Source organism: Cnephaeus nilssonii, assembly GCF_951640355.1.
Source record: "Cnephaeus nilssonii genome assembly, chromosome: 3".
In the NCBI taxonomy this organism is placed as follows: domain Eukaryota; kingdom Metazoa; phylum Chordata; class Mammalia; order Chiroptera; family Vespertilionidae; genus Cnephaeus; species Cnephaeus nilssonii.
Window position 1 is genome coordinate 94,411,121 of NC_137074.1, and position 23,681 is coordinate 94,434,801.

Here is a 23,681-nt window from a genome sequence, read left to right on the forward strand (position 1 = left end):
AGCCGGCCCAATCGTGGGCGTAGCAGAGTGATGCAATTTGCATATTGCCTTTTTATTATGTAGGATAAGAGAGGCTTTTTTGCAGACCAAGTAGCCATTGCTAACAAGGAGTCATCAGACAAAATAGTTCTTCAAAGTAGCCTTACAAAGTAACCTTACAAAGCAGTCCTTGCTAATACTAAGGAGCAAACACAGGAGCCCCTGTAAACATAGCAGCCATTGCTAACCAAGCAGCCTGACTAAGCAGCCTCGCACCGGCTGGTCAGTAACATATCTTTATACCAACTCCAGCAAAAGAGGCTCTTGGCAAATAGTGACATCAATATTTAGGTTATAGAAAGGTACGCCTGCGCAGTGCATACAATAAGACTGCTGTGTCCTTGCTTTTGCACCTGCATATGACAAATTGGCCTTGAACATCCAGCGTACTCTGATTAGGGTTCCCATACTCTATCCCTTATGCTGGGTGATCTTCTAGGGATACTCTGGCCCATATCCCAGTACCTTGAGCAGAGAGTCCACAACAGTAATGCAGACTACCACATGTTATGACTAGTGCTCCGGCACCAATAGCAACACTCATAAGTGCCCAGCACCATGCTCCTGACAGTCCATCCTACCAAGCTTGGATGGGGTCATGGGATAGGGTTTGTATGGCCTGTACTTGACTTATCTCTTGCAGGGTATGGCTACATTGCCAGGGCTGGATCAAAGGGTGCAACTGTAAGGGGATAGGAGGGTTATCCATGGCCCTTCTCTTGTAATGAACCATGGCCAGGTCCAAACTCCCTGTTCCCCCTCTGCCAAGGGGGAAGGCCTTGGTTCACAAACATTCATCTGTTGCTTTCACCTGTGCATGCAGTGTCTGAGGATACCTCTGTATGCACTCGTCTAGCCCAATCTTTTAGGTTAGGTAGGTCCACCCCTAAGTGGAACTCACATTTCCTATCGCCATATGAGGTGATGGCCTATTAGCCACTATTGCTTGTGCCATTGTGGCAATTACATAGTTAAGCCTGTAAAGACAGCCCATCTGTCTGTTCTTATGGCCAAAGTGCTACTTAGTCTAGTATCTGAATTGAACTACATAGTTTGTCAGTATCCAAATGGATAGTCACAGCTGTCTCTGTAGCAGGGTTCTCCCCTATTAGACCTGTCCTTATACTACATGGTCTCTGGGAGGTGTGCATACCCTCCCGGAATGGACTTGGGAGTACCTTCTTCATAGGAGTTTCATCACTTGACAGGGTCTCATAAGTCACAGGACCCAACAGGGTTTGCAATTCCTGTGACAGAGGGCTGGTACTCACCACTGCCCTTTGTTCTAAATAGTCCCCCCCGCCACTTTGCTAAAGTTGGGGTTTGTGCCACTCTCGACATGAGTGTGGTCACACAGGCCTGTGAGACAGCACACATGGCTGCCAACTGTCTCTCACCAAGAGAGTATTGACTCCCAGTTTTATTCCATAACTGGGACCAAAACCTGATGGGTTCCCTCTCCACCCACTTGGCTGACTGCCCTCTTGGCAGCTGGGTACCCTCTATTTCTGGAGTTCAACCCCTTGTTGCCCCCTTCCGGGACAACTGACATATGGCTATAACAATGGCACCAAGTAGGGACTGGGCACTAGCCAATACCCTAATAGACCAACATTGGTCTATAGACCAACATAGGTCTGTAGACCAACAAGGATATTGGCAAGTGTTCATTCCCCATTTGGCGCCAACAACTGCTGACAGCTGCATTCAAATCTGCAAGGGAGTCAGAGGTTAACACAACAGTATTAGTACCATGAAACATTGGTACTATGGGAGGCTTGCCCCAGGCAGCCAAATCTCATGCCATCAAACCATGACAAATGGTTGGGCCATAAAAACATCCCAAAGTCCACTGTCGACCTTCCCATGTAAAAGCAAACTCTCCTTGACTCTCTGGAGCCCTGTCCATGGAGAAGGCACCAGCCAAGTCCGTCACATAGGGGCATTGCCCCAGTGCCAGTGCACGGTGATCTATGTGATCCGTTACAGCTGGCACCGTGAAGTGTAGCAGGGGAGTCACTTTATTTAGTTCTCTGCAATCCACAGTCACCGCGTGCCATCAGGCTTCTTCACTGGCTATACCGGAGAACTGTAGGAGCTGTAAGTGGTGGACAATCCTCATCTTCTCCAGCAGTACCACCGTCTGTCCAATCTCCCTAAACACCCCCTTGGGAGGCTACATTGCCACATCCAGACTACCCAGCATTTGAGGCCCTATGTTCCCACAGCTACATTTTAACATTTAGCAAAAATAGCATGTAGGAAGAACTGCCTGGACATTGAGATCCTTTCTATCCAACAGCTTTAAGATTTCCCTGGCATCATCCTGCTAGCAGATGGAGAGAAGAGATATTAAAGAGGACCACAAAAAGACATTTAAGGCCTCAATACTAGAAATGGCACACATCTTTCTCCACAATGCCAGTTCCATTGCTCTGAACTGAATCACAAGGTCCTATCTAATTGCAGAAGAGGCAGAAAAATATAGCTCAGCTGTGTACCCAGGATGAAAATGAAATAGATTTGGTAATCACATTGAATCTTCTCTACCATAGCTTATTAAGTTATGCAACCCGCCCTATGGACTATTACCCTACTTAGAGAATCCTTCAGGTGAAAATTCTAGAACACATTCACAAGAGTACAGCACACTCTTCCTCCTAGCCACAGCTGATTGGACAAGACTACCTACACAGAGATTCCTACTATTAAAGACCCTAGAGCTCCTTGAGTCTACAATGGCCCCCTGGTAATTATTCTGTAAATTCTTATTTATTGAAAATTTTTAGTTGTTTTTTTGGTTGTGAATCTTTACAGGGAAGACACACGATTTGAAGTAATTTAAATGAATCTCCATTCTTTGCTAAAGTTCCTAATTACAACAATGTTACATCAGCCATCATCTCTCCCTCTGGACACTTCAACTGTCACTATCATGAGCCTTTAATCTGAACACATCTAAATTTACCTCGTTTTTTTCTCACCTAACCAACCTTTTTTTTAATAACTTTTAATATGTTTCAGTGACAAAAATTTTATGAGCTCCTTGGGCTTTGTGTATCTTTATGTTTATATGCATTGTTGTGCATACCTAATTTTACTTTCATTTTTGTGCTCAATTAATATTTGACAATGGATGGAAGAGCATACAAGGAAGTGAAAACAGTCTTTTCAATAAATAGTGCTGAGATAATTGGACAGGTATACGCAAAGAAATAAAAATAGACCACAAAATTACAACATACACAAGAATAAACTCAAAATGGATAAAAGACTTAAATGTAAGCCTGAAACAATAAACATCCAAGAGGAAAATGTAGGCAACAAAATATCATACATTTTAGGTAGCAAAATTTTCACAATACATCTCCTTGGTCAAGAGGAACAAAGGAAAAATAAACAAATGGGACTACATCAAATTAAACATCTGTACAGCAAAAGAAACCAGCATCAAATTAAAAAGGAAACCCACTGCCTGCAAGAACATTTTTGCCAATGATACAGCTGATAAGGGATTAATCTCCAAAACATATAAAGTACTCATACAATTCAACAAAAGGAAGACAACCCAATTAAAAAATGGACAGAGGACCTAAATAGACACTTCTCCAAAGAGAACTGACAAAGGCCTAGACACATATAAAAAGATGCTCAACATCACCAATTATCAGAAAGATGCAAATCAAAATGACAATGAGGTACCATTTCACACCTGTCAGAATGGCTATCATCAACAAATTAACAAACGACAAGTGCTGGAGAGGATGCGGAGAAAAAGGAACAATCTTGCACTGATGGTGAAATGCAGACTGGTACAACCATTGTGGAAAGCAGTATAGAGTTTCCTCAAAAAATTAAAAATGGAACTCCCATTTGACCCAGTAATTCCACTGCTAGGAATATATCCCAAGGAATCAGAAACACCAATCAGGAAGGATATATGCACCCTTATATTCATAGCAGCACAATTTACAATAGCTAAGATTTGGAAACAGCCTAAGTGCCCATCAGCAGATTAGTGGATTAAAACACCGTGGTACATCTACACAATGGAATACTACGCTGCTTTAAAAAAGAAGGAACTCTTACCATGTGCAACAGCATGATGGACCTAGAGAGCACTATGCTAAGCAAAATAAGCCAGTCAGAGAAAGATAAATATCACATGGCCTCACTCATTTGTGGAATATAATGAACTGATGAACAAAAATAGAGCCAGAGGAAGAGAAATGAATTTTAGAATAAAATAGAAGTAATCTTGTTATTTACAGACTAGAGGCCCAGTGCACAAAATTCATGCACTGGAGTGGTATCCCTAAGTCCAGCCTGTATCCTCTCCAATCTGGGACCCCTTGAGGGATGTCTGACTGCCGGTTGGGATCCGGCCTAAACCGGCAGTCGGACATCCTGCTCACAATCTGGGACTGCTGGCTCCTAACCACTCGCCTGCCAGGCTGCCTGATTGCCCCTAACCACTCTGCCTGCCAGCCTGATAGCCCTCTAACCGCTCCCCTGCCAGACTGATTGACACCTAACTGATCTCCTGCCGGCCCAATCACCACCAACTGCCCTCCCCTGCAGGCCTGGTCGCCCCCAACTGCCCTCCCCTGCAGGCCTGGTCCCCCACAACTGCCCTCCCCTGCAGGCCTATTAGCCCCCAATTGCCCTCCCCTGCCAACCATTTTGTGACAATGTGGGGGCGGCCATCTTGTAATGATGTGGGGCGGCCATCTTGTGATTACATGGGTGCGACCATCTTGGTGGCGGCAGCTATCTAATGACAACATGGGGGCGGCCATGTTGTGACATGAGGGCGTGAGGGTCAATTTGCATATCACCTCTTTATTATATAGGATTTTCAATATTTCCTACAACTTTTGTAATATACTCTGTTGTACAGTTTTTGTAACATTATTATATTTAGAATCTTTTTTCTTGAAATATTAATGTTTATTGCATATAATATTATTATATTTAAAACTGTTTTTCTTGAAACATTAATGTTTATTGCATGTAACATTATAATATTTAAAATCAGTTTTCTTGCCCTAACCGGTTTGGCTCAGTGGATAGAGCATCGGCCAGCGGACTTAAGGGTCCCAGGTTCGATTCCGGTCAAGGGCATGTACCTTGGTTGCGAGCATATCCCCAGTAGGGGGTGTGCAGGAGGCAGCTGATTGATGTTTCTAACTCTATCCCTCTCCCTTCCTCTCTGTAAAAAAATCAATAAAATATATTTTAAAAATTCAGTTTTCTTGAAATATTAATGTTTGTTGCATGTAAATGGATAATTATTTTGTATCTACAATCTGGTAATAGATTTATTTTGTATATTGTAAAAAAATAAAATAAAATAAAGATAAAAAAATAATTTCAAAAGCTAGTCAAGGGAAAAAGAAATAAAAGAAAATAAAAGTTAAAAATACTATATGAGGTTAGGGGCCAAGGAAATCCTTATATAAGAAGATGAGGAAGCAAAGAAAGAAAATTATTGGATTGGCTCTAGATTAAAGCCTAGTTGTCTGTTTGTGATTGATTTTCCTAAGCATTTTTATTTCACAACCGTGAGGCATTTACACACTTAGATTTTGAGTTGCTTATGTAGGCTGCCACAGCATTAAAGCCACCTTAGTCTAACAGCCTCTTTGTTTAATTAATTTAACGATAAACTTTAATATTTTATTCAGTTCATTGTGGATATAATATAAGAATGTCTGAGAATTTCTGGAGCATTGATCAGTAGTCTAAGCTTTATGAAACAGTGATTGTATAAATGTAAAAATTGTTAATAAAATTAAATTTATTCATTCACATTTATTATATGCAAATTTACACCATCTGCATGTTCAACAAATTCAAAGCAAATTTTTGGTACTAAACAATACAGACAGATTTGTTTTGTAGTTCCAGGTGCTTATAATCTCTTTAATGAAATAGTGCATCAGTCCTTAATTCTTTGAAATGAAAATGAAGAGGCTAAACTGTATACTACTTACTTATAATATTAAACAGAGCCTAAATTTTTAATCTCTAAATTATCTTTGTAATTATAGTGTCTTTCAAAGGTCAATCATTAATCTTCTTGTTTTGATAATGTACCATAGTCATATTATATTTACTCTTAGGAGACAAGTGGATGATAGGCACATAGTACTTCCCTGCATTTTTTTTTTTTTTGCATTTTTCCATGAATCTATAGTTGTTTCAAATTTAAAAAGAGTTAAAGTTAGTTATTGAAACAATTGTGTTATTCTCTACATTTTTGTATTATTACTTCCTAGAGGCCTGGTGCACGAAATTTGTGCACGGGAAGGAGGGTCCCTCAGCCAGGCCTGCACCCTCTCCAATCTGGGACCCCTCGGGGGATGTCTGACTGCTGGTTTAGGCCAATCCCTGTACCAGCAGTCGGACATTCCTCTCACAATCTGGGATTGCTGGCTCCTAACTGCTCGCCTGCCTGCCTGATCACCCTAACTGCCTCTGCCTGCCGGCCTGATCATCCCTACCTTGCCCCCCTGCCAGCCTGATCGACCCTAACTGCCTCTGCCTCAGCCCCCGGCCTAAGCTGCAGGAAGTGACATGGTGGATCAGGGGAAGGTGCCACCTCCATTACCCTGCTGCTGCTGCCACTGCCAACCTGAGCCTGGGCCCTTTGCTGCCATGCCTCAGCCCTTTGCAGCCACCTGTGGCTGCCTGAGCCTTGGCCCTCGCAGCCGCTGCAGCTTTGTCCAGAGGTTGTCTGGAACACATCCACCTTAATTAGTATATTACCCTTCTATTAGTATAGATTATGAAATGAGTTTGTACATATACTTATGTACAAAAGTTCATGATTTGGAGAGTTTAAAGATGAAACATATTTTATTATGAGAGGCAAATGGTCAGTTTATAGTTACTCTTTTCAGTTGACATTCCTCTGTATAGTGTCCTTCATTTCCCAAAGCTATATATGCTGATGTCATTTTGACAGTGGGGCTGAGCTGTTGGAGATACATGCCAGACTTGAAGACAGAAATGCCATTTTCCTTCATCATATCCTTCCTACCCATGCTGTACATAATTTACCTTCCTCATGTGAAGCAGAGGTTACATGCTGTGTGAGTGACAAGGGAAAATGACCCCGAGGGTGAATTACTCAATACATCTTCAGATGCCTTGATGCTCAGCAAGAACATGCCTCTAGGTCAGAGTGATGTATTGCTGTGTATCAAGTCAAATTTTACTAATGCTTCTTGACTTCTTTTTCCACATTTGGAAGAGTAGACACACTAGGAAAAGGGATGTTGTAGATAGGTATTAGAGCATACACATTCACATTGGCAAGTAAAATTGAATATAAAATTGGTTTATAGAATGTAAAACACCCTGTTGATTTTAGCAGCATCAATCATTCTTGACTTTCTCAGGTCTCACAGCAATAGACCTAAATTCTTCCTTCCAATACTTCAATCATCACATTGTAAATCATAAAATTTCAATGAATTATTTTAAAGTAGGAAAAGTAAAAGCAGTAGGAATGAAAAGGCAGTTGTGATTGTTTAGTTTATCATCTCAAAGAAAATCATAGTCCATTCGTTTCAGAGTGATTGTTTCTATCTGTGCTTGTCCCATATAAGATAGTAATAGTTATGGGTCAGATGTTACTAATAATATCTCAATAATGAATGTTCTATATATATCAGTTACCTTAATAATCACACAAATATCTCATATTTAAAGTGAATGCTATCTCCTAAAGTTAATCTTTGCACTATTCAGCTAAAATATTAGATCCTTTGTTTAATGTAACATGTTAAAATGTCTTAGGTAGTGTGCCCTAAAAAGACTTCATGCAAGTCTTTAGAAAGAGAGAGAACAAATTAAAGAAATTAATATATACCCAATAAAGACTTTGCTTAGAGTGGCTGTGAGTATTATTACTGATTGATGTACTTGAGAAACAGTCAGGAAGCTGCCAGTTCAACTTTTCCTGTTTGAAATATTGAATAAATATGTTCTGGCTGCCTTCATAACAAGCATGTCTGACACTATCTACAGAAAATTCCATGTATAATCAACATTATACTCATAGAATTTGTGCATGTGTGTGTGTGTGTGTGTGTGTGTGTATTTCTACTTTAAAAGCATCATTTGGGGACATTCTTTCTGATTGTTATTTGTGAGTATTAACACCAGGTTTTCCATTAATCACAGTTCTAATGAAGTATTAATAGATTGTATGCATGGTGATTATGTTTTAAAAATTTAAAGTCTAATTAGCATAATGAAATGATCCATGAAAAAATGCAGACTTTTTATTTTTAACATTTGGTGTAAATTAGAAAATATACCATCACCTAACTGTAAAGATCATTTAAGCAGAGGATGGTAGTAAATTATACTATTACTTATTTTTTTTATTTTCTCTAGGTTTAGTCATAAGAGCTAATCATTTAGTATCTATTGTTTTCAGAGACTATCTAAGCATCATTTTTGTCAAAAAAGCTGATGAAAGTGGGATCTATTAAGCTTTTACTAGAGGCCCGGTGCACGAATTCATGTACCAGTGGGGTCCCTTGGCCTGGCTTGTGGGATCGGGCCAAAACCGGCTCATTGACATCCCCTGGATTGCGAGAGGGTGCAGGCCAGGTCAAGGGACCCCACTAATGCACCATCAGGGCCGGGGAGGGACGCAGGAGGTTGGTCAGCCGGGGAGGGACAGTGGGAGGGCTCCAGGGTGTGTCCAGCCCATCTAGCTCAGTCTCAATCAGCTGGACCCCAGCAGCAAGCTAACCTACCAGTCAAATCGTCTGTCCCCTGGTGGTCAGTGCACGTCATAGCAACTGGCCGACTGGTTGACTGTCTGCTCCCTGGGGGTCAGTGCACCTCATAGTGAGCGGTTGAGTGGCCTTAGCATTTCATTAGCATATTACGCTTTGACTGGTTGAACAGACGACCAGATGACTGGACACTTAGCATATTATTCTTTTATTATACAGAATAGAGATGAAGAGCTGAGATTAAGTTTATTAAAGGTTATTTGACTAGTAAAGGATAGAGTGGGACTTTAATCAAGACAGGTGGCTCCAGGATCCATGTAGTTAATAAAAAAGAGCATATGATAAACCTGATAATTATTGTAATTGCTTTTATAGCTAATGTTTGCTGAGAAATTATCATATAGAATGATGATTATAAAGAATTATGTGCTGATTTTCTCACTTCAACCTCACTACAGATTGCTGAAGTAGATTCTGTTACACTTATTTTATAGTTAGGAAAATTGAAGATTATAGAGATTATATAATTTCTGCATGCCCTTAACCACTACTGTTTGCTTTACTGTTAAGATGTTTATCTATCTTCAGATCACTAATTATGCTATAATTAGAGGCCCAGTACACAAAATTTGTGCATGGGAGTGTGTGTCCCTCAGCCCAGCCTGCACCCTCTCCAATCTGGGACCCCTCGAGGGATGTCCGTCTGCCCGTTTAGGCCCGATCCGGGATCGGGCCAAAACGGGCAGACGGACGTCCCTCTCACAATGCAGGACTGCTGGCTCCCAACTGCTCACCTGCCTGCCTTCCTGATTGCCCCTAACTGCTTCTGCCTGCCAGCCTGATCACCCCCTAACCACTCCCCTGCCAGCCTGATTGATGCTTAACTGATCCCCTGCCAGCCTGTTTGCCCCTAACTGCCCTCCCCTGCAGGCCTGGTCCCCCGCCCAACTTCTCTCCCCTGCAGGCCTGGGTCCCCCCCAACTTCCCTTCCCTGCAGGCCCAGTCACCCCCAAATTCCCTCCTCTGCAGGCCTGGTCGCCCCTAACTGCCCTCCCCTGCAGGCTTGATTGCCCCCAACTGCCCTCCCTTGCAGGCCTGGTCCCTCCCAACTGCCCTCCCCTGCTGGCTATCTTGTGGTGGCCATCTTGTGTCCACATGGGGGGCAGCCATCTTGTGTGTTGGAGTGATGGTCAATTTGCATATTACTCTTTTATTCGATAGGATAGAGGCCTGGTGCATGGGTGCGGGCCAGCTGGTTTGCCCTAAAGGGTGTCCCAGATCAGGGTGGGGGTTCCCTTGGGGTATGGGGCGGCCTGGATGAGGGGCCTGTGGTAGTTTTCAGACTGGCCACGCCCCCCGGTGACCCAAATGGAGGCCCTGGGATCTGGGATTTATTTATCTTCTACAATTGAAACTTTGTAGTCTTGTGCGGAGCCAAGCCTCCTGCTCACTCCGTGGCGGCAACCATTTATGTTGGGATTTATTTATCTTCTATAATTGAAACTTTGTAGCCTTAAGCGGAGGCCAAGCCAGGCCAGGCAGGCGGAAAGCTTGGCTTCCTCCATTGCCGGGGAAACCCAAGCCTCCTGCTCTCTCTGTGGCCGCAGCCATCTTGGTTAGGTTAATTTGCATACTCACTATAGATTGGCTGGTGGGCATGGCTTGAGGGTGTAGTGAAGGTACGGTCCATTTGCATATTACTCTTTTATTAGATAGGATACTTCTATAAGACAATCATTTAATTCATTGATCCAGCCAGTCCATGCTATATATGTGTTACAATGGGAATAAAATTATGGATAAATAAGAATTCCTGAAGTAGATGTGTGTTCATCTTTTCAGTCACTATTTTATATAATTCCTGCTATGTAGAAAAAAATGTGCTATGGATACACAAAGGAAGGATTGATTTATTCTGTTAAAAGAATCAGGAAGTTCTCCTCTGAGATATAGGAGATGGTTGAAATTCTATGTCATGGATTTCATGAGTGAAAGTATGAATGTGGTGATAAATGGCAGTCCAGGCAATGAGAGGGTGTCAGTATGGACCAGAGACTGACAGTACATGGTGTGTTTGAATAATGAATAGTTGTGCTATGATGTTGCTGTATACAGTGAGAAGGTGTGTGATGAGAATAAATCTAGAAAGGAAGATTGGGGCAAAGTTGCGCACAACATTTCAGCTATGATAGGTAACAGTAAATTGTATGTGATAGTGTCAGAGACTGCAGGAGCTCTGCACGGCTCTGCTGCTCTGAGTTGCTATGAGTCCATGTATTCTTCTCAATTATTCCTGACTATGCCAGGGCAGGTCCTTCTCAAACCCTGCCCACTGTACTAACTGGTAGGAATTTAGTCCAAGTTCTTCCTTTATCCTCTGCTCACTAGTTACAGGTGTTGGGTCCGAGATGGAGAAGCCATGCAAAGTTGTGGGTGTATAAGAATGAGTCTTGTCCTAGCTGGTTTGGCTGTGTAGATAGAGCATCAGCCTGCAGACTGGAGGGTCCTGGCTTAAATTCCAGTCAGGGGCACATGCTCAGGTTGTAAGCTCGATCTGCAATGGGGGGTATGCGGGAGGCAGCCGATCAATGATTCTCTATCATCATTGATGTTTCTCTTTCTCTCTCTCCCTCTCCTTTCCTCTCTGAAATAAATAAAAATATATTTTAAAAAATGAGACTTTATTGCAAAAGCCATTGGCTATATAGCCATCAGACAAAACAGTCCTTTACAACAAAGTCCATACAGGCAGGCAGCCGGACACTGGCTGGTTAGCATGTACATCTTTCTCACAAAGCATCATCGGTCTCTATATCCACAGCTATTATCTGAGCCCCCTAGACTCACTGCCTCACATCGTAGCAGTACCTAAGCTTTCTGGCTCAGCAGCTTCTCCTATCTCCCTTGCCCAGCACACTGGCTGGTTAACATGGCAGCTATATCTGAGCTCTCCCTTAGAGCTTCAGCCTCAGTAGACTCTCCAGCCTCTCTGAGGTCTCTAGCCTCTGCTCTGCCCATCTGCTCTCTCTAGAAGACTTCTTCCCACACTCCTGGTCAGTAACCTGTATGTTACTCCAGAGACAAAGAAGGCTGGTTACCAACAGTGACATCAATCATTTGGGTTACAGAAGGGCACAGCGTACCATGTGTCCTTGCACCCAATTGGTATCTTCACCTTGGGCACCCCAATTAGGCTCATGTTCAGAGAAGCCTTGGCCATTCTGGTGTATTGACAACAAGGCCTCTGTGCTCTCATTGGCCTTGGCTAACCGGGGACCCTGGCGTGGTTCCCACAGATAGGCAATAGTGAAATATCAAAAGCTTTTTTTTATGGAGTAGAGTAATGCAATCCATCATCATGCCTTTGTTAGTCTTAGAGACACATATGTGCAACATCATGGGATCAGTGGGAAATAAGAATAGAATAAGCTATGTTGAAATCAGCTTGTCCTTGCAAACTTCATCTGGAACAGAGATATAGAGGAGTTCATAAGACATTTTTCCCCATGGAATGTACTTTTTTATATTTTATTAAAGTTTGAGAATTATTACCTAGAAAATGTATAACCTAGAGATGACATCCTAAGTTGATCACAACCAATATTCTCAGTGGAAATAAGAGGGGACCTTAGCCGGTTTGGCTCAGTAAATAGAGCATTGGCCTGTGGACCAAAGGGTCCCGGGTTCGATTCTAGTCAAGAGTACGTACCTTGGTTGCAGGCTTCTAGGGCCCTGGCCCTGGTCGGGGCTTGTGCAGGAGGCAACCAATCAATGTGTTTCTCTCACATCGATGTTTCTGTCTTTTCCTCTCTCTTTCACTCTCCCTAAAAATCAGTGGAAAAATATCCTCTGGTAAGGATTAACAAAAAATAAAAATAAAAAAAAGGGAAATGGAATAGGCCAAAAGTGATTATATACAAATATGTAATTAACAACCAAAATATACACATATTTGCTTAAATACTTGTATAGGTGACTGATCATGAGACCTTAATGTATACAAATCAATTCCTCTTTTATTAACCAACTCATGTATATTTTTCCCTCAGTCAGCACTTCAGCTAGTTGGGTTTCTTCAGCCAGTGGAGTAATTAATTTGAATGCTCAGTGACCCAGTTGTTACAAGTTGAATGCTTTATCCAGTTGTTACAAGTTTCTTTTACTTTTTACTATTAAAATTAAAGTTTTAAAAGAAACCTCCAGAAAATGGTCTGGACTGCAGGCAGGCAGCTTCTCCGTCTTCCCTGGGATGCAGTGTGGGTGGCTTCTCAGCCTAGCTGTGGCCTGGGATCATGGGGCAGGCAACTTCTTTGTCTCCCAGGCTGCAGCCAGCCTCAGGCACTGGCACCCTGTTTCTCCGTCTCCCCCAGGACGTGGGGCCGGCGGATGTGGGGCAGGCAGATGTGGGGCAGGTGGCTTCTGCAGCTGGCTGCAGCCTAGGATCACAGGGCAGGTGGCTTCTTCGTCTCCTGGGCCGCAGCCAGCTTAAGGCACTGGTTCCCAGTTTCTCCATCTCCCCCGACTTCTCTGACTCCCACAGGCCCGGAGTGGCTGGGGGGTGGGGCCGCCGCCATCTTTGTCAGGTTAATTTGTATACTCACTCCTGATTGGCTGGTGGGCAACACAGATGTATGGTCAATTTGCATCTTTCTCTTTTATTAGTGTAGATTCTCTCCTTCACCTGGCATTTAATATTATGAATAGACTAAAATGGCCAAGTGAATGATTATTCAAAACCCGAACTTGGGGAAATTTGTTATAATTGAGAAAAAAGTTAGTTTCAATAAATCTTATTGTCTCCTGGACCAATATATTTTGGCTTTGTTGACAGCACAAAATTAAAATGACCTAGCAGCCATAATAAACTCTCAGTGGGTGATACCAGTGTTTTTATCAGGCCAGCTATTTTTGGTTGATGGATGGAGCACATGTTAAGACCAAAAATTCCATCAGCTGTACTCTCTGCATGCACTTTTTGGCTATAAAATGAATTCTTTAATAAGAAGAAATATAAATTCTCTTTACTATGATCATGGATAAAGAATTTAAGTACTTCACTGAGGAAGAGGAGGAAAAATACATTGCATGAAAGGAAGGTAAATTCATATCCTGAATTACTGTTTATTACATTGAGGATCCATTGAAGCCTTCTTCTTGATAAAAATATTCCATCTGTTTGCACAGGTAGTGGTGCAATATTACTGGTTCAGTAGTGGACTCTGCCATTGGTGGTTTGGGTATTTGGCACTTCTGAAATCTTCTGAAGGGTCATATTCTAGGATAGATATGTACTTTCTCCCTCTCACACAGATTAATATTTAAATCAACCTGTTGACCAAACACTGTGGTGTCTGGTAAAAGGAGGCTGGCTGGTAAATGGACAAGATGTCCACATGATTATTAAGAACTTTTTTTTGTAGTGAATTCCTCTGGTGAGCATTTATGTGTGACACAAAAGCCTCAACTATGTGTTCTTTCCAGAGAACTGTCCACATTCTTCTTTACCAGACATTTTTGTCATAGGTCCTCCAACTTCTTTTCCTTAGTCCTTGACTATCCGGTAAAATTATAGAGGATTTCTCATTAGTCATCATATATCTACAGCATTGGCCACCTCCATATGATAAAGTGGATAGTCATATCAAACACTCAAAATTCTGCTCAGTGGCATGGTTTTTATTGTCCACATTTTTTTCAGGGAAACTAGAATAAGAATATAATGTTCTTGTTGATAACAATATCATTGATAATTAACAGGTAGAGATATTATCTGTTAAGTTGAATTTATGTTGCATGATATATGATCATTGACTATATCATTATTTTTTAATCATTATCAATTTTATAGAAAATTTTTTATACAAAACCATGTACTTTTCATTTTGTAAAATACTATGTACCATCTTAGATATTTATATTAGGTATTATCAACTTCCTCTTCTCGCTAATATAATATTAAATAATACACCAATATATAAGAATTGATTTTGGAAATAAATCTCTTTCATTGAATGTATATACAAGTCACATTAATTAGTAAGAAACCTACTAAGCCTGTGGGTCAGATTCAGTAGCCTCAGATGTTTCTTTTAATCTATACATCTATTATCTTACTCAAATATTCTGCAGCATATCATGATATAGACTATACTGTGTGTTTCAGAAATGAAATTAAACAAATTTTATTTAATAAAATTAATCATACATCTTTTTTAAAAATGACTATTTAAATCCTTTCCACCATTTTTTGCAGGTCTTCAAAGGTCTTTTCCTTATTCCTGGAACAATGAAACTAGAATATTTTCTAACTCCCTGGACTACAGGTAAGGTCAGAGAGACAAAGAATGAAAGTGCGATCAATAGTTCATAGACCAAAATAGCATCTTCCTACATATCTCCCCAACCTGACTTCCTGATAAATCTGTGAGTCTGTTTCTTTATCAAATCCATTGAACTTCTTTACTCTCTGCACACATCTCCAAGAAAGAAAGGGGCAGCCATGGTACTGATTTTATTTGGGTACTCTGAATTTTCATATAATGCATTAGTTATGAGTGTGCCTTGTTTCCAAAGTTCTCTGAGGTAATATTTGTTAATTCTGCTTAATGGTTAAAGGTCTGATCTTCTACCTAAATTTGTTATTTTTTCTTCCAGGAATATCTAGGTTAACTTAATTCTGCTTACATCTCTTGAAAAAAAGCATGTCTTTCATTACTGGAACTGCCCTGGCCTGGAATGAGGGGTATATACAGGATAGCCCTATTAAAGAACAAAGAGTGCACTTCTGTCTTTGTCTTAGTGGGAGGCAATCAAGACTAGGACCCCAACCAAGCTGTCAAACTATGACTTTTTTCTCCTTAGAACTTCTAATATTTGTATGTTTCTATTGAGCTGGCAAAATAATGCCAGGGGAAACTTGACCCTTGTGATCTCATAGTATCTCCTCAGATTCCTGAGGTGTCCTGATATTGAATTTATACCTCTTTCTTATAATTTATGGGCTTTATTTATAGAAACTCCCTGTTTTGAGCTGTTTGTTTTTTTCTGTTTTGATCAATTCAAGATAAAAAATATAAAAATAAATTATGAAATGTCCTTATTCTTAGATAATGGTTTGATTTGTTCCATGTGTAAAAACTGTTGTATTTCAGGACCTTAAAGTTTGATGTCAACAGATTTGAGTAAAAATGGAAATTAAGGACTCCTTCTTCAGCAATTCTGAATGTCAGGACAACAGCAAAACATTAAGCCAAACATGGGACTGTATGAGACTGAACAGCTACGTTCACATGTAGCCAACCCTGTAGGTATGTCGTAGTTGGGTTTCCTAAAAGCTTGAGATTGGAAATCATATTGAAATGATCTAATGAGAAGTGTCTTTAAGAAAAGGTAACTGAAAAAAATAACAAGGTGTAATAGGAACAGCTAAGCAATGTCTAGTTTCACAGGGAAAACTCTGGAGTTCAGCTTTCTTTAGTTAGTCAGATCTTGAGGAAAGAGGGCAGGACTTGTCTTACCACATGTACCTGATCTTAGGTGATTCTCAAGAGAAGGGAGCAATACAGTAGCTGACCATAGAGTGCAAATGCCAGTAAATGGGATCTAGGTAGTGCAAAAACCTCTTCTACTACAGTGTCCCTTAAAATCTGTGCTACTCTATAAGGCTCCTACTTAAAAGATTTTCAACTGGCATGCCACAGAAGCACACTGGGTGCTGCAAAAATTATTTTAAACATGCAATACCTGACTATTTAGTCAAGGACACTGATCTATTTTCCTTTAGATTGTCAAATTAAGAGAAAAAAAAAGACAACAGCCCTCTGATGTTAATGAATCAAATTTATATCTATTTTTTGTCAGGTCTTCAAAAAATGTATTTTTTGGTGTACTACAGAATTTTAGTAATTAGTTTACATGTGCCATGATATAAAAAAGTTGAAAATCGCTGTCCTTGACCAACGTATCTATGCCAGACTGAAATGTAACCCATCAAGAAAGGTCACAACATGGTAGTGTATGAATTGTTCTGCCTTGGTGATTTGACCAGGTGCTCAGAACATTACCTATGGTGAGAACCTAAGTTCTTACAAAATTTCAGTTTTTTTATGGTGTATTTTAGTCCATTCATGCTGCTATAACAGAATACCACAGACTAGGTGGCTTATATACAACAGAAATGTATTTCTCATACTTCCAAGGATTTGTAAATCCAAAATCTAGTCAGTAGAAGATTAAGTGTCTGGTGAGAGCCAGGTTTCTGGTTTATAGCAGACTAGAGGCCCAGTGCATGATTTAATCATGCACCTGGTGCACCAGCGGGCTGGCTGTCCGCCGGTGCCCCAGGCCTTCCGAAAGCCTCCGGCGCTGCGGAGGCTTTCGAAAGGCCTTGCGCCGGAGCAGACAGCCGGCCAGGTCCCCCGCTTTGGCCTTTGATCGCGGGGGACCTGGCCGGCTGTCCGCCGGTGCCCCAGGCCTTCCGAAAGCCTCCGGCGCAGCCGTGGCACAGACGCTGAGCTCGCGGCGCCACTGGCTCAGCGTCCTGCTGGCCCAATCAGCTACCCCGGCCACCCTGAGTCCTGCCCCCTGCGCCTCCTGCTGGCCCAATCGTGGGCGTAGCGGAGTGATGGTAATTTACATATTACCATTTTATTATGTAGGATTATCTTCCTGCAGTATCTTCCCATGGTGGAAGGGGCATGGGGATCTCTTTATAAGATCACTCTCCTCATTCATAATGGCTCCATCTTCAATGACCCAATTACCTTCCAAAGACCCTACAACCTAAAACTATCACACTGGGGATAGGTTTCAATCTATTAATTGGAGGGGGGGGGGCAGTACAACATATAGAGTCTATAGCAGAGTGATTTTAAATATTGCATCTTTCATTTCTCCCTGTTCTTGCTTAGGATCTCTAGAACTCAGATTATTTAAACATTGCAATAAATTAACAAAGTTGAATGTAACTTTTTTTTTCCCTTTATAGGCCCACTGAATTTACAAAACAGTTTGAAAATTTATATAGAGCTCTATCAAACAGCCTCATAACAATATACTGATATTCTTAAAATTAATAACTTCTGAGAGTGTACCTCATCCATGCACATCACCTTTTTTACAGGGTTATAGCCCTTGTTTCAAGGTCAATTGCCTTACATTCAAGTACTCGGCTTTTAAACCACCACTGTTGCAGTTATGTTCTATAAAAGAATTATTTAAAATTGCAGAAGGGCCCAATAAAGTGAAGTGGCTATGCCTATCAATCCATCAGTGTGTTAAGAATGTACTCCTTTTTTTTTCTTATTTAAAAAGAAAAAAAAAAACTTACTTTTTATGGTAGCTACAGTTATAGTGAATGGCCAAAAAATAATTTCAGGTAATCTTTGCCAAAGCAATTTTCTTACCTCTAACGACTTCCTCCAGGTGGAGGGAGCAGCAAATAAATAACTTTTGGTTAAGTCCTATCTACAGAGTCAACCCATGGGATAGCCCTTGTTCTCAGTTGGTCTCAGTAGCCATTTCCAAGTAGGTCACTGCTTCTTTCAAAACAAAAGAAAACCTCATTTGGGAAACTTTTACATAAGATGTGTCCAGTTTCACCTTTCTTCAAATCCATATTTTAGCAGATGGGCCCGAACCACATTCCCGTATCCTCTATTTATCTATTTTCAAAAAGAGAAGCACACTGTACAAACTTCCTTGCCAAGTCCCCTCTCCCTACCTCTCATTTCTCCTCTTTCTTTTCTCTGCTGCTGTTCTTATGTGGGCTTTCTTCAAAGCCATGAGCTTGCACAACCTAGAAGATAGAAGACTATGATCACTGAATTTCCCAGAGGCAATGTATAAATGCCATAGACTGCCTTTCAGAAGGAAAATTGTGAGGTGCATTGTAAAGGTTTTTTATGGTATTTTTATGTGGATTGAGCTACAGGAACAAAGAGCAGTAAACAAATCAATAATGCAGTCTTATTTTTTCCTACTCTATTGGAATCTTTGCCCAAAGCAATCACTACCCACAAGTTCTTGTTTCAGCCCCCCCCCCCCCAACCTTTTTTTTTTTTTAGGGAACCCAAATAAAGACAGTTTCTACTAAAAGTGGCCCTAGAAAACAGAGTGGGAGACTGAGACTAGATAACTCACCTCATATGACAGGACCTTACTGCGGAGGACAAGGCAGGAAAGGAATGGCATGCTGAGAGCTGAGATTGAAGCATGTGGATGAAATACCCTTGAATCCTCCAGCCTGCTAAAAGCAGTTCCCTCACTCTTCTAAATAATATGAGGCTCTGTTTTTCTGAGTTCATGCTAAGACTTCAACTGAGTGGAATGACTTGCAAAAATGACATGCTATCTTCTCAAATTCACTCTTACCTCCCTTTATAACCTCTAAAAACAACTTTGGTCAGGGCTCCATGTAGCCCAAGTTGAACACTGTGGTACTTGATATTAAAGGAACTATTTTACTCACTAATGGAATTATAGAAAGTGTCCCAGGAGGAAATGAGAAAATATAACTAGGATCAGATTTTAAGGATATAGAACAAAGATGAGGGCAAAATATAACAGGGAACATTATTGACCTAGAAAGAGCATTCAGGAGCTCAGTATTAAAAATTTTAGCAATGACACTGCAATTAATCTAAAGATGATGCTTCAAGGATAATGGGAAACCACCTTGACACTTAGATATAACAATACTTGCCATGTGGTTGACAATTTCTCTGCCTGCTGCTCATATTTCACCTCAATGCCTTCTGAATCTTCCACTTTTCTCTTTCAGGGACTTTTTCTGAAGTGAGGAGAGCAGAGTCCAACCATTGAAAGGGCAGCCTTAAATGTATAAAATGAATTTCCACCTTGGGAAAAACCCTCAATAAATGAGGAAAATCTCAATGTTTTCATTTCTTATTTTTCAGAGACAATCCTGAGGCACATTGTACAAAGAGGCACATTGTACAAATTTATCCAAGGATACCAAGCAGTAGTAAACCTCAGTAACCACAGAGGACACTAGCTCAACAACACACGCTTACTAACTTTCTCACATTTTCAATTTCACTTCTTTAGGGGATCACCAACCAAAGGACAACTCTGCCGAAGTCCTTGAATCAAGTTGTGCCTTGGGAGAAACTACATGAAAATACATGTCTTAATCATTTGCATGATATTAAATAAATAAATAGCTCAGAAATGAAACATACTTCTATGTGAGTGGTGTTCAATAAAGAGGAGGGTATGTACAATAAAATGGAGCATACAAGTCTTTTCCAACTTTTAAAATGAATTGGTTTATTTTTCAAGTAGTAGGAATCAAAATTATGATCAGTAGAAGAACAATTTTGAAGGATCAAAAGCATATCTGTTAAGTGAACATTAGAGATATTATTGGGGTGATGAAATTTTCTGAAGCTGAATTATGGTGATGGTTGAACAAGTAGTAAATTTACTAAAAATATCATTGAGTTCTACACTAAAAGTGGAAAGCTCTTATGGAATATAAATAGTGTCATTTAAGGTAGTTTAAATCTAAGCAAAATTCCATAAAGAAAAAAAAAACATAACAAGCATATTAGATGTAACATCAGAACAGGTCTCCTGATTTATTTTTTTCAGTACCCTGTCATATTAGACAGAATTCCTTATACGGCCTCAGCAATCTTTTGACATGTCTGTCCCAAGGCCTAATAGTATTTAGCTCTTGGAGACATTCTTTATCATCTCTGACATTTGATCAGGAAAAAAAAAGGAAAACTTCTCTACATGGCCTGACCCAGATAGGCACAATATAATGCAGAAGCTCAACTATAGACTGGTGGGAATACTGGTTCCATGACATATGGAAATGATTTGGATCCCAGTACAGGAGAATTTGTACCTTCAGCTAGTACAGAACCAGCAAAAATGATGCATGATTTGGGAACTAGAAATAAACCTTCCTGAGCATTCTAAATTTTAACTGTCTGATATTTCTTTCTCAATGAGATTAAAGCAAAAAAATGAGCTGGTTATTTAGAGAGACAAGTCATTCAAAATCTAGGCAAATGCAATATCCTTCATAATAAAAAGGCAATATGCAAATAACCATCACTCCGCTACGCCCACGATTGGGCGGTGGGAGGCTGGGGGGCGGGACTCAGGGTGGCATATCCGGCCATTGAGAGGCACGGGACTCCCGCCCCCCCGCCCCTGCCTCTCAACGGCTGGATTGGCAGCCGCTGAGGGGGGCTGCCTCGGACACCCTGGACACCCAGCTCCGCTGCCATCGAAGGCGGGGAGCCGGTTGTCCGCACCCGGATCCTCTGCTGTGCTCCCCTTCGTCAGCGCCTCAAGCCCCAGCAGCAGCGGCAGTGGCTGGGGATGAGCTAATGATCCCAACAGCCTGGCAGCTCAGTGGCGGCGGAGGCAGCATTGGGCCTGGGGACTGGCGAACAGGCAGAAGATGGCCCTGATTGCAGGAGGCTAGGCCTAGGGACCCTACCCGCACGATTGAATCGTGCGCTAGGCCTCTAGTATGTACATAATATTCATGTAAATTGAAAATGTATATAGAGTTTAATGCATTTGTTTTATTAGTGATTGATATTTATAAACAAAAGGACTCTAATCAAAACAAACTTTACTTTTTAAGGAATATAGGCTCTTCTTAAAAATGTATTTCCTGTAGTTCCATGCTTCTTTGTCTCTGTATCTATTTTTGTTCATCAATTTATAATGTTCTTTATATTCCACTAATGAGTGAGATCATGGGGCGGGAAGGCAGGAGAGGGTTAGGGGCAGACAGGAGAGGGTTAAGGGGGTGTAAGAGATTAACCGAAGGACTTGTATGTATGCATATAAGCATAACCAATGGACGCAAGACACTGGGAGGGGTGGTGAGGGCATGTGCGGGGGGGGGGGGGGGGGGGAGGAAGGGGGAGGTAGGAGAGCCCTGGGGGAGGTCAATGGGGAAAAAAAAGACACATATGTACTATTATTTGTAATACTTTAAACAATAAAATAAAATAATAAAAAAGTATTACCTTATATAAATTAAGTTTAGAAAAATCTATAATATATATATATACCATTTTAAAAATACGATAGGACAATAAGTACTACATGTTATGCAAACCTCCAAAATTTCATTGACTTTTTTTTGACAATTGAAGTCTTTATTGAAATGCTAAATATATTTTAAATTTTAAATAGAATATTTAAGAGGAGAGTAAAATATAAATGTTGACTTACAGTGCTTCTATATAAGATTACTATATATACAGTATAACAATCACAAAAGTCTAAGAAATGTTGTTTGATGAAGATTCATTTTGAGTCCAAGATGCATCACTTAAATAGAACAGCATTTCTTTCATTGCTATTAAGAGAAAATCCAAACATGTCTTGGTTTGTTACACCAAGTCTTATGTCCCTTACATGTGGAGGGCTCCTCTATGTAGGAGCATGTGGAGGAGGAAGAATCCAGCCCAGGGGCGCTCCCACTGGTCTCAGGGACCCTCAGGTGGAGGCACAGTGGCAGCTGGAGAGGCCACGTGGAGAAGAGGGAACAGCTGCTTTAAGACCCAGGTCCACTCCTGAGGAGGGGACCATCAGGGCTTGGCTCCTGGCATCTGGCAGGTTTGGAAAGTAGCTTGTGAAGTGGAGATTTTCACGACCTCCTCCAGGGACCTCAGCGTCTTTAGCATTTCCGCCATCTCCTCCTCTTGCCTGGAGCATTTGGATCTCTCTCCTTTCAGTTCATGAACCAGGGACTTAATCTCCTGTAGGTCGTGGTGACCTTTCTGCAAGCGTCAGCAAGGCGGGGTATACTTCATGCCTGTTTCTCACTCCTGCCATCTAAGGATGACTGGATCTCCGTGCACTCCTCTTCAGCCGCGCTCAACTGGTCAATGAGCTGGCATTTCTCCTCAACCTGTGCGGCCAGTGCTTCTGCCAGCTGCGCTTCACGTCTTACATAAAGTCGACTCCGAACAGACTGAAACAGTCTGACCATAAATACAAGACCCACCAAGAAGCCGATGACAGGTGGGCATGCCACTAACTCCCAGAGGAGGAGAGGGGCAGGGAGGCGTGAGCCCAGGCCACGTGGAAGCAGATCCACCGCCTCCTCGCCCAGCTTCCCAAGGATGGGCCCGAAGCCCAGGTCTGCAGAGGACCACAGCGCCTCCATGGACCCTCCGCACAGGGACTGCCTGGTCACCAGGGAGCCTCTGGCCACAACAGACCTGATGACACCGCAGCATTCCACCTGGAACAGCCAACAGTGGCAACCCTGACTGGTCACCACTGATGTGGCTGAGATGGGGAAAGATTCTTAAATAAAAGGTTCTCGTGTCCATGACTACCAAATGATCATTCGCCATTCTCCCTGGATGGTTTTGTATGAGTATAAATTAAAATATAGTGAAAATAGTAATCTTAAGTGTGCAAGTTGATCTATTTCTTAAACTTTATTACCTGCCTGTGGTAGGTATCCAACAATCCTATGTATGCAGGCCTACCTCAGAGAGATGGGTTCAGTTACTGGCTTCCTCAGTAAAGCCAGTATCACGATCAAGCGAGTGTTCACATTTCAGTGACTTTATATAATAAAAGTTGATATATTCTCATTAATATAATATTTTAAATAATAAATTAATATATATAAGAATTGATTTTAGAAATAAACTCCTTTCATTGAATGTGTACATGAATCATATTAATTTGTAAGAAACCTATCATTAAGTGGATCAGATTCTGTAATAATTCAGTAACCTCAGATGTTTCCTTAATCTATAAATACATTCTCTATCCATTTACATATCAATTTATACCTTTATCTATTAAAATATTTGAGTACTTTCTGTATTCATAAAATTTAGTTTATTCCTTCAAATAAATTACCAA